The following is a 10,941-nucleotide window of genomic DNA, read 5'->3' as shown; positions in this document are numbered from 1 at the left end:
GGTTCTGTTTATTGAATCTTGGGTCACAAATGTTCAGGAATAATGCTCCCAATATGTTGTGGTTTGGTTACAAAGACCTTTCTAGTATTTGCATTATATTCAGAGTTATTAGTGAAAATATATATTATACAATAGTACTGTATTACTGAAATAGTTGGGACGAATATAAAGAATTGTTCATAAGCAAATTGTTTCATAAGGTATGTTTGCAATACTATAAAATTGTTTCCTTGCTTGAATTCTGATGAATGTTCCCTTTATCCATCAATTTTTATTAGCATAATTAAGTAATGTATGCTCTAGAATCTAGTGGAATGTTTTAGGTAAATCTGCTTTTATATTCACAGTGGAATTTTCAATGTTTTTTGTTATTTGTTCAATATGTTAAAAATTTTGTCTTATTGCATTTGTTCATTCTTTTTTTTTTTTTTACTTTTCAGCATTGTCTATGCACTGGGCTGTCTTTCTTGGTCTTATACAGCACAGCATTTCCAAGTTGGGTTACAGTTTTGACGGTAATAATAGTAGAAATAATCCAAGCTGTACAAAATTGGGATCATTGTTTCTCGGCGCATCTGTGACACCTATGGGAGGAAACGTGGCCAAAAATTAAGCATCTCCTTCAATTCCCTCAACAGAATCACTGCGAATGATCTAGCTTCCTCCTTCGGTATCCTTTCTTATGAGGTGTATCAATCTTATTTATTCTCGCCAGGTAAGCCCGAACTAATCTTTTCTTTGTTTAACGATGATTGTCATGGTACGCAAGTCTACTCAATTATCTGGTATTAGGTATTGGAAGACCACACAGCAAAAAAAGGTGTTTTGATGAAGGAAGAAGGAAATGCCCTTTTATTTCTTTTTTGGGGGCGTTTTTATTCCTCCAAGAGGTACCCCCTTCCTCTGAAACCTCATTTATGGAAAGGAGTCATCTGAGCTTTACTCCAAATATAGTTGATAGTAAAATGTGAACAAGCACCCAGTTAGCTTTGTCTCCAGTATTATTGTTGGATCTATGTGATGACAAATCATTAATGTCTGACATGTCAGCTTAATAGTTGATAGGACAATTTCATTGGAGAATGAACTAGGGCGTCTCACTTATACTCCGCTAGTTCATGCTATACTGGTTGATACTCTGGTCCTGGAGCAGGGATGATAAAGATTTATTTATTGAGCCTTTCTGGTATTCATGTACTGTGTACCACATACAGTCTCTCTCATTGGTGGTACTATCAAAACTATGTAGTATTTTTCAAGTTAGAAATTATTTTTGATATCAATGAAATTTCCAGGAATCAATGAAATTTCCAGGAATCAATGAAATTTCCAGGAATTCATATGCAGAAATAATTACACATTTCTCTGGTTAGAAAAAGTGGTACTGTCAAAAATATAGATTTATGGACTTAGAAAAATTTGGGTAGTGTTTAGGTATTTGGGTCACCAATTTTTTGTCCCAAAATACTCGCCCACTCGGCTGACGTGCGTAGCACAATATGTACTGTTTGCCAAAACAGAGGAACAATAAAATAATGTTCAATTGCAAGCCTAGCAACCCATGGCAGAGCGGAGATCAGTAAGTGAATAATTAGTTAATTTTTATTGTAGAATTAGCATTATTACATAAACTTTAGCTTGAAGTAATTCATTTGCTGAATTCCCCCATTGCTTTTGTTGAAGGGACAGTGGGAAGGTAAAAAAACTATCAATAGTTAATTTGGTTTGCAAGTTAGGTTTATTCATATACAGTATATAAATCTATAGTACCTTGAATTTGAGTGACCACATTACACTGGATATAGAGACCATGGGTACTGTGGTGTCTTGAATAAAATTGTAGGAAGATAAATTGGTTTGAAAATTAGGGTTTTGACGAAACTTCCTGGAATGCATGAGTTAAATACCACATAGCAAATCCCACATTGTGCTAATTACAAAGAAAATTACACTGTTAAAATACAAATTTCATTGTTAATTTTAGTTTGAAAATTAGGTTAGTTTCAGTGAAACTTCCTGGCATTCGTACACATTTCTCAGGTTGGAGGTAAAATGGTACTGCCTTGAACATTTGTTTTTATTTAATTTTACTTGAAAATAAGGTTACTACTGTAAAATAATGTTTTTGAAGCATGCACGATAATTCCAATATATTAAGTTACTGATTTATTTCAGATTGAGGTCACTCAGTTTCTTGTCAAATGCTCCACGAAAGATCCCTGATTCCAGTGTCTGCTTTAATCTCGCTCATCAGGACAAAGTCAATTGTGTAAGTTCAACTGAAGAAGTATTTACCCATGAAATCCTTGCATTCTGAAATGTCCTTAGCTTTTATGAACTCCAATGAGAAAGATTTAGTTCTGAATAGCTAGTTTTAAGTTTTTATTTGGTGTTATTTCATGTTCCCCAGTTTTAACATTTAATGATTGGAAAAATTTGATATATGTCCTAATCATGCACCTATACCAATTTTTAGCTGATACAAATACCTGTTCAACTCCATATAACTTTTTGGGAGAAAATGTAGTTACTTAAATCATTCTTGTTCTGTAGTTATTGTATATCAATGGTTCAAAAGTTGAGAGGATACAGTTTGGCTTATATCATGGCTACCATAAAAACACAATAATTTAGATACATAGTTCGTCTTCGAGTTCACTGGGTGATGAGGAATCTGAAATCAATTGCATATTTACTTTTGAGTTTTTATATATTGGCTAGAAATAGTTAACTACTTTTTTACTTACATTGATATGTCCTAGTAATGGTGTGGTTAATCTGTTATACTGTATTAAGAAATCCCAAGAAAAAGATACCAGTCCTTTTGCAAATTCAAACTCCTTCTGGACTTGGATCATCAGAATAAAGTTAAAATTAGAATTTTATTGAAAGATAGTTTAATATTGTCCTAGAAATGAAAAGTGGTACAGATAATTGTCAACAAGGCAGCTACTTTGCAAATTGTTTATAAATTTTTTAAATTCAAGTTTACTGCCCTCAAATTGTACTTAGAATCATCAACATTTCTCCATAGCTTGATATAAGCCTGTTTCTATGAGGTGAGAAAATGTTGCCTTCTATACTAAATGTGTGCTCACTTGGAGTAGACTTATAAGCAAGTGTCTAATTCAAAGCTGCAACAGTAGCAATAAATCAAAACACATTGCACCATTCGCTTATACTATACCTGTATTGCATATATTAAAATAGTACCCAACTCAAATAGAATGATATAGACATAACCATAGTTAAAATCAGAATTGCAAAAATATCATTGAATACTTTACAGTACTAAGATATCCATCTTTTTTAAAAAGATAATAAAACCTATATACAGGTGTACAGTAATAGCCTATATGTAGTTTTAGGGCTTTGTTAATACAGTATATACATTTTATGAAACCTAGAATTTTAAATTCCTATACTAATAACAAAAGTATGGCCAATACTTGAGCACATCACTAATATGTCCATAAACTTAATGAGGATTCAGCTGTGTAAGGGACATTAATTAAACTTCCCGGGAGTACATGTGGTAAATACCCTCCCCTCCTGATCTTGTTGAAGGGACAATGTTACTGTCTAGAACACAGGTATCATTATTTAATATCAATATACAGTACATACATCTACAGTATCTTTAATTCCAGGGTAGAAAACCATATACTGTATACTGGGTAGAGGGACAGTGGGGACTACTGTCATAGCTTGAATCATTTATTTTGGTCTCCCCTCACATGCATGAGGAGGAGCAGCAGGGTACTAGATCTGGTAGACAAAAAAAGCCATTCTAAGGCCGAGCACTTAGTGTTTGCTACGATGTGCATGTCTGTCGCCTTTCAGATGGTACATCACTTTGTGGGGGGGGGGGGGTAGCTGAATCCATTACCCCGTAAATATAATGTGTCCTGGCGTATATACTACTGTACTGTATACAAATAGATAAATTGAATTTTAATTTTTTTACTTGAAAATGTGATTCTGCTAAAAAAGGAACGTGTTATGCACACATAAGGAGAGAAAATGCAAGACTGAGGCTGATGCAGCTTCAGAGGGATGTGCTGGGCATAGAGGGAAGTGGCGCAAAGCGAGCTGGGTGAAAAGCAGTGCGGATTGCTCGAAATCGTTTAATAGGTTAAATGGTTCTGTGTTGTGAAGAATAAAATTTTGAAAAGCGAGGGTGGACTGTAATATAAGGCATAACCAGTGGTAACCTACATACGTGTATATGAATGAGAAATTGTATGACAAAGCTATGCATCCAAAGGTCAGCAATGAAAAAAGATTGCTACGCCCTACACAAGATAACACTTTAATGAAAGCATTACCAACATATTACAGTACAATATGTTTTAAACATTGTCTGTCATACAGTTACCCAGGTCACTGAAAGTTATGGAAAGAGAGGAACTGGGAGGAGAGTATTATGGATCGTATAAAGGAACCTGGGCTTCACTGTATAGAAAAGGCAACAAGGAAGGGGAACAATCCCGCTTTACTAGTTTCTTTATAACAAAAACAATATTTGATCCCATTGGGAGGATGGCAAATCCCAACAAAATTCATTACATGCCTAAAACTTGTACTGACTCGTGCACATGAAGTGCAGAGCCTGTAGCCTGGTGATTAGCCTGTCATTTGATATGTGAAAGGTTGTCATAGCTAGTGTGAGATACGCTCAGGCGTTGCATTCTGTGACGTCGGCATGCACAGGGAAAATAGCTTGTGTAGACAGTTGCTAGAGTATGCCGAGGTACGGTACTATGATGCACATAGTCAACACTGTATATACAATACATTGGGGAATGACATGATTGTGCTCTGACAAATCTATCAAAATTGTATTCTGTGTAGTGCGCTCTCCTGAGGATGTCCACACAACATTGGAAAAGAATACTGGGTACAGTAATAAGGGAGAACTTTGGAGCGAACCCGTTGAATTCGTACAAGAAGATTAATGCTGAGAACCCCTGAAGTTACTGTACAGTATATAATTTCATTATAGGCGTACGAGATGAACCAAACTCTTAAATGAATGGGAGAAAAGTAGGAAGCTTATAATAGGCCTTGCCTCAGTTTTGGGGGGGGGGGGGGGGGAATGGCAGTCTCAACTTGTGTTGTTCTCGGGAGATAATGAAAGAAGACACTTTCAGCACACATCTCCAAAAGCAAAAAGTTATCCTGCTACTGGAATTCTTACACAAACTCGTGTTTTTTATAGCTAGGAAAAATACAAATTGTAATAAAAATTTGTATTTTGATTTGTAAATTGATTTATTTCGTTGAAAATTCCCGAAATTCGTTTGCTAAATAACAAATTGCACTGGTTATAGACAAAGGTAACATGTAGTTAAAAACAGGGCATTCATGCCATTGCTCAGGTTAGGGATACAGTCGTATTGTTATGAACATTATGTAAAGTTTGATTTTACTTCATAATAAGATTAATACAATATGTAATGTAGAGTTTGGAATCGTGTAAGATAATTCAATGTAACATGTTACTGGTTTATTTCAGATCATCCGGTTTATGGGAAAATGCTCCATGAAAGATCCCTTATTCCAGAGTCAATCTCATTGATCAGGAATGCAATTTAATTTTGTAAGTCCAGCTGAAGAAATATTTACCTATTAATTCCCTTGCTTTCCTAAATGTCTTAGATTTTATGAACTCCAATAAGAAAGTTTTTTTCAGATAGGTTTAGTTCTAATTACCTTTTTTGCGTTATCAGTGGTATTTCATGTTCCTCATTTGAACGATTAATTTTAGTTAAAAGAAATTAGGTTTATGTTGAACTTTATGTGGATTCATCTTTGTGAGGGGCAGGTGGTAGTCTCAAAACGACCAAGTTTGATTATAATTTGAGAATTAGATGTTTGTTCCGTAACCGAAATACAAGCCACGCTATTTAAATGGGGTATTGCTTTCGGCATAGCTGAATGGCGAGCCATTAGATTTTTAACGAGGGTTAACTATCCCCTCGCTAGTTAGCGAGGGGTTAGGGGAGGGGTAGCTAGCTACCCCTCCCCCCTCACACACCGGTGAACTGACCCACTTTGCTTTTGGCTCGGGTGATAGTCAGACGTGTCTGCTCTCACCTTTGCATATTGACAGCCTTAATCTTTTTTGCTTTCTCTTTCAGTGGTGTGTTTGGAAGTTGGCCCCTCTCTTTATCATGCAGAAGTGCCCTGGTTTACCCGACCGCCCTTGTGGGACTTATATGTCGGCGGTTGAGACGGACCTTCACACCTTGTGTCCGTTCTGCAGAGGTCAACGGTGTGATAAAGATAAAGTGTGCAGGGAGTGGTCTACCTCCCAGTGGGAGAGGTTTTCCCAGCGACAGAAGAAGAAGTCTAAGCGGGATCTTTCTCCTTCAAGGGTTTACTTGAAGAAGGAAAATTCCAAGGACTCTTCTTCCATTGCCCGAACCTCCTCCAAAGCTCCCACTCGATCGGTCTCGTGAGAGGCCGTCGAGTGGTAGCGTAGGCCATTCTTTTGTTGACCGACCTCGGGGTTCGGGAGAGGGAGTTGCCTCCCATAGCGAGGCAGCTCCTCCTCCTCCTCTGGGGGAGGATTTATCCGTTTCTGTGAATAATGATGATTTATTGCAGCTTTGGGCTTCCTTGGGGCTTAAGAGTTCGCCCTCCAGGGAAGCCCTGTTTGACTTGATCCAGTTGGGCGCAGCTGTCAAACAGTCGCCGGTGATAGCGGAGGTTGACCCTCTGTCTATCGTCGACTTTGTTGTAGCAGAGGCTTCCGACGGGTCGGGTCAAACCCCTGCCTTGGGTGCTGATGTTGCAGAAGGCTCAGTTCCCCCCTCCGAACATCCTTCGAGGGAGGAGCCGAGTCCATCGGTCTCTCTTGCAGGTGATTCTCCCCCTCGGGGAGTTCACTGAGAGAGACTCCTCTTTGGAGGGCCGACGATGGTGTTCCTGCTCCCAGAGGAAGTATCCGTCGCGAGGCTTGCCCTCCTCTTCGCTGTAGAGGTCTTCCTTCTCCCCACAAGGGATTTAGGAGGTGCCTCTTTGGCTCCTCTCCCTCGCCGTCCCCCGCAGAGGATCCTCCTCGACGTGAGTTGACTGTCGCATCACTGGACCTCTCTGCAGATCGTTCGCGATCTCCTATACCTGCCAGACCTGCTGATCTTCCTTCACCGTTCCTGGCAGCTGTTGCGCAGTGGGCGCCCACGCACCCCGTTATCCAATGGGCACCGGTCCCTTCGGGGCAAAAGGGCTTGTCTCATAATGTGAGCAAGTCCCTTAAGTGCCAGGTTTCACCTGTGCACCCACGATCTCCTGCGCGCAGTTGCGCGCAAGGGCTCTCCTGTTCCTGCTGTTACTGAGAGTCATCCTGTGCCGGAAACAACGCGCCAGCGATCTCCTTTGGCAGAGTCGACATGTCAGTGCTCTCCTGCTCGCCAGCGCTCGCTTGCGTGTCAGCGATCTCCTCCTCGCCATCACACATCTGCGCGCCCTGATCCTGATACGTGCCGCGCGCGCCCACGATCTCCAGCTCGCCAGCGAACTTCCCCTGCGCACCCACGATCTCCGGATCTGGGCATAGGAAAGAAGTCTCATCCTTCGCCTTCTCGCCAGGGATCACCTGCGCGCCCTCGGAACTTGCCCTCTCCTCATCCCTCGCGCGCAGTCACAGCTGCAACAGTAGCAATACATTAAAACACATTGCACCATTCGCTTATAATATACCTGTATTGCATATATTGAAATAGTACACAACTCAAACAGAATGATATAGACATGACCATAGTTAGAATCAGAATTACAAAAATATTGTTGAATACTGTACAGTACTAATATATCCATCTTTTTTAAAAGATAATAAAACCTATATACAGGTGTACAGTAATAGCCTATATGTAATTTTAGGGCTTTGTTAATACAGTATATACATTTTATGAAACCTAGAATTTTAAATTCCTATACTAATAACAAAAGTATGGCCAATACTTGAGCACATCACTAATATGTCCATAAACTTAATGAGGATTCAGCTGTGTAAGGGACATTAATTAAACTTCCCGGGAGTACATGTGGTAAATACCCTCCCCTCCTGATCTTGTTGAAGGGACAATGTTACTGTCTAGAACACAGGTATCATTATTTAATATCAATATACAGTACATACATCTACAGTATCTTTAATTCCAGGGTAGAAAACCATATACTGTATACTGGGTAGAGGGACAGTGGGGACTACTGTCATAGCTTGAATCATTTATTTTGGTCTCCCCTCACATGCATGAGGAGGAGCAGCAGGGTACTAGATCTGGTAGACAAAAAAAGCCATTCTAAGGCCGAGCACTTAGTGTTTGCTACGATGTGCATGTCTGTCGCCTTTCAGATGGTACATCACTTTGTGGGGGGGGGGGGTAGCTGAATCCATTACCCCGTAAATATAATGTGTCCTGGCGTATATACTACTGTACTGTATACAAATAGATAAATTTAATTTTAATTTTTTTACTTGAAAATGTGATTCTGCTAAAAAAGGAACGTGTTATGCACACATAAGGAGAGAAAATGCAAGACTGAGGCTGATGCAGCTTCAGAGGGATGTGCTGGGCATAGAGGGAAGTGGCGCAAAGCGAGCTGGGTGAAAAGCAGTGCGGATTGCTCGAAATCGTTTAATAGGTTAAATGGTTCTGTGTTGTGAAGAATAAAATTTTGAAAAGCGAGGGTGGACTGTAATATAAGGCATAACCAGTGGTAACCTACATACGTGTATATGAATGAGAAATTGTATGACAAAGCTATGCATCCAAAGGTCAGCAATGAAAAAAGATTGCTACGCCCTACACAAGATAACACTTTAATGAAAGCATTACCAACATATTACAGTACAATATGTTTTAAACATTGTCTGTCATACAGTTACCCAGGTCACTGAAAGTTATGGAAAGAGAGGAACTGGGAGGAGAGTATTATGGATCGTATAAAGGAACCTGGGCTTCACTGTATAGAAAAGGCAACAAGGAAGGGGAACAATCCCGCTTTACTAGTTTCTTTATAACAAAAACAATATTTGATCCCATTGGGAGGATGGCAAATCCCAACAAAATTCATTACATGCCTAAAACTTGTACTGACTCGTGCACATGAAGTGCAGAGCCTGTAGCCTGGTGATTAGCCTGTCATTTGATATGTGAAAGGTTGTCATAGCTAGTGTGAGATACGCTCAGGCGTTGCATTCTGTGACGTCGGCATGCACAGGGAAAATAGCTTGTGTAGACAGTTGCTAGAGTATGCCGAGGTACGGTACTATGATGCACATAGTCAACACTGTATATACAATACATTGGGGAATGACATGATTGTGCTCTGACAAATCTATCAAAATTGTATTCTGTGTAGTGCGCTCTCCTGAGGATGTCCACACAACATTGGAAAAGAATACTGGGTACAGTAATAAGGGAGAACTTTGGAGCGAACCCGTTGAATTCGTACAAGAAGATTAATGCTGAGAACCCCTGAAGTTACTGTACAGTATATAATTTCATTATAGGCATACGAGATGAACCAAACTCTTAAATGAATGGGAGAAAAGTAGGAAGCTTATAATAGGCCTTGCCTCAGTTTTTTTTTGGGGGGGGGGGGGGGGGGGAAATGGCAGTCTCAACTTGTGTTGTTCTCGGGAGATAATGAAAGAAGACACTTTCAGCACACATCTCCAAAAGCAAAAAGTTATCCTGCTACTGGAATTCTTACACAAACTCGTGTTTTTTATAGCTAGGAAAAATACAAATTGTAATAAAAATTTGTATTTTGATTTGTAAATTGATTTATTTCGTTGAAAATTCCCGAAATTCGTTTGCTAAATAACAAATTGCACTGGTTATAGACAAAGGTAACATGTAGTTAAAAACAGGGCATTCATGCCATTGCTCAGGTTAGGGATACAGTCGTATTGTTATGAACATTATGTAAAGTTTGATTTTACTTCATAATAAGATTAATACAATATGTAATGTAGAGTTTGGAATCGTGTAAGATAATTCAATGTAACATGTTACTGGTTTATTTCAGATCATCCGGTTTATGGGAAAATGCTCCATGAAAGATCCCTTATTCCAGAGTCAATCTCATTGATCAGGAATGCAATTTAATTTTGTAAGTCCAGCTGAAGAAATATTTACCTATTAATTCCCTTGCTTTCCTAAATGTCTTAGATTTTATGAACTCCAATAAGAAAGTTTTTTTCAGATAGGTTTAGTTCTAATTACCTTTTTTGCGTTATCAGTGGTATTTCATGTTCCTCATTTGAACGATTAATTTTAGTTAAAAGAAATTAGGTTTATGTTGAACTTTATGTGGATTCATCTTTGTGAGGGGCAGGTGGTAGTCTCAAAACGACCAAGTTTGATTATAATTTGAGAATTAGATGTTTGTTCCGTAACCGAAATACAAGCCACGCTATTTAAATGGGGTATTGCTTTCGGCATAGCTGAATGGCGAGCCATTAGATTTTTAACGAGGGTTAACTATCCCCTCGCTAGTTAGCGAGGGGTTAGGGGAGGGGTAGCTAGCTACCCCTCCCCCCTCACACACCGGTGAACTGACCCACTTTGCTTTTGGCTCGGGTGATAGTCAGACGTGTCTGCTCTCACCTTTGCATATTGACAGCCTTAATCTTTTTTGCTTTCTCTTTCAGTGGTGTGTTTGGAAGTTGGCCCCTCTCTTTATCATGCAGAAGTGCCCTGGTTTACCCAACCGCCCTTGTGGGACTTATATGTCGGCGGTTGAGACGGACCTTCACACCTTGTGTCCGTTCTGCAGAGGTCAACGGTGTGATAAAGATAAAGTGTGCAGGGAGTGGTCTACCTCCCAGTGGGAGAGGTTTTCCCAGCGACAGAAGAAGAAGTCTAAGCGGGATCTTTCTCCTTCAAGGGTTTACTTGAAGAAGGAAAATTCCAAGGACTCTTC

At 39.4% G+C, this 10,941-nt stretch overlaps 1 long non-coding RNA gene across 1 annotated transcript; it reads left to right on the top strand.

Annotated features, from left to right (window-relative positions):
* Positions 1–446: 446 nt before the first annotated feature.
* Positions 447–10,155, top strand: LOC137654328 (uncharacterized). The gene is made up of 4 exons (XR_011046594.1): positions 447–715; positions 2,176–2,269; positions 5,519–5,602; positions 10,045–10,155. It is a non-coding gene; the product is annotated as an uncharacterized lncRNA (long non-coding RNA).
* Positions 10,156–10,941: the final 786 nt, after the last annotated feature.

This window comes from Palaemon carinicauda, chromosome 15 (genome assembly GCF_036898095.1).
Source record: "Palaemon carinicauda isolate YSFRI2023 chromosome 15, ASM3689809v2, whole genome shotgun sequence".
Lineage (NCBI taxonomy): Eukaryota > Metazoa > Arthropoda > Malacostraca > Decapoda > Palaemonidae > Palaemon > Palaemon carinicauda.
This window is presented reverse-complemented; position numbering and strand designations above follow the sequence as displayed.